Genomic DNA, 1,240 nt, shown 5'->3' with positions numbered 1-1,240 from the left:
CAATTATTTTCTCTTTCTTTCTTTCTCTTCTCATTTTCATTTACTTTTTTTTGTGTCCTCCCGTCGTTATACCTTCCCAAACGGTTCTTCCATCTTTGTCCACCCGAGGGTAAATCATTCTTATACACACACACACACACGAAACAAATTAAAAAAATTTTCAAAAGGTAGTAGTAAATCACTCTATAAAAAAATCTTTTTGAGTGATAATATAACGTGCGTACACAAATACATAAAATAAACGTACGAAGGAAACCACAAAAAAAAAAAAAAAAATAATCCGAGAGAGAGAAAAAGAAAAAGAAAGAAAAGAAAACTTTTTTAGAAAACCTTTTGAAAATATTAATAATAATAATAATCTACGTCTCCAGGCTGTCGATAAAAAATTTAAAAATTTTATTTATTTTTCTTCTTCTTTTAAAGAAAAAATTAAGATTTTCTTCCTTTTTTTCTTCCTCCCTTTTTTTCCTTTTTTCCTTTTTCCTTTTTTTCCTTTTTAATTGAAATTTTGGCCTTTGAGGTGTGTTGTTTCTTTAGTGAACGTTTCACAACCTTTTAAAAACAAACTTTTAACCCTCCCCTTCTTCCCCCTTTCTCCCCCAAAAAAACAAAAATATCACGCGCTTTTGATTGTTTTCGAGTTTCTCTTTTTTTTTCGTACTTATTATATCGACATTTTTTAATAATAAAAAAAAGAGAGAGAGAGAAATAGAAATAGTAAAATAGAGAGAGAGAAATAGAAATAGTAAAATAGAGAGAGAGAGAGAGAGAGAAATAGAGAAAGAGAGAGAGAGAGGTGACGACGACAATAATAAAACAACAACAACTCGTAATAATATTTTTTTTTCTTTGTACCCTTAAACAAAAGTTAACAAACGAAAAAAAAAAAAATTTCAAAATCCGATTACCGGGAAAGAAAGAAAATAATAATAATAATGATAATAATAATAAATTAAAGCTAATGAGTGAAAGAGAAATCCTGAACTGTTTTTTTTTTTTTTTTTTTTTTTTAGTCGCTTCAGTTGTTGAGAGGATAAAAAAAAAAATCCTTCAGCACAATTAAGCACGACGAATTTGTTCGTTCGTTTGTTCATTCATTTACAAAACAGTCGAATGAATTCCGTTATTATTAAGAGTCGCTAATTAATTTCGAAATAAAATAAAATAATAATAATAATAAAATAAAATAATAATAATAATAAAATAAAATAATAATAATAATAATAATAATAATAATAAT

The sequence above is a fragment of the Pediculus humanus genome, genomic scaffold, assembly GCF_000006295.1.
Source record: "Pediculus humanus corporis 1103172108306 genomic scaffold, whole genome shotgun sequence".
Taxonomy (NCBI): domain Eukaryota; kingdom Metazoa; phylum Arthropoda; class Insecta; order Psocodea; family Pediculidae; genus Pediculus; species Pediculus humanus.
This window is presented reverse-complemented; position numbering follows the sequence as displayed.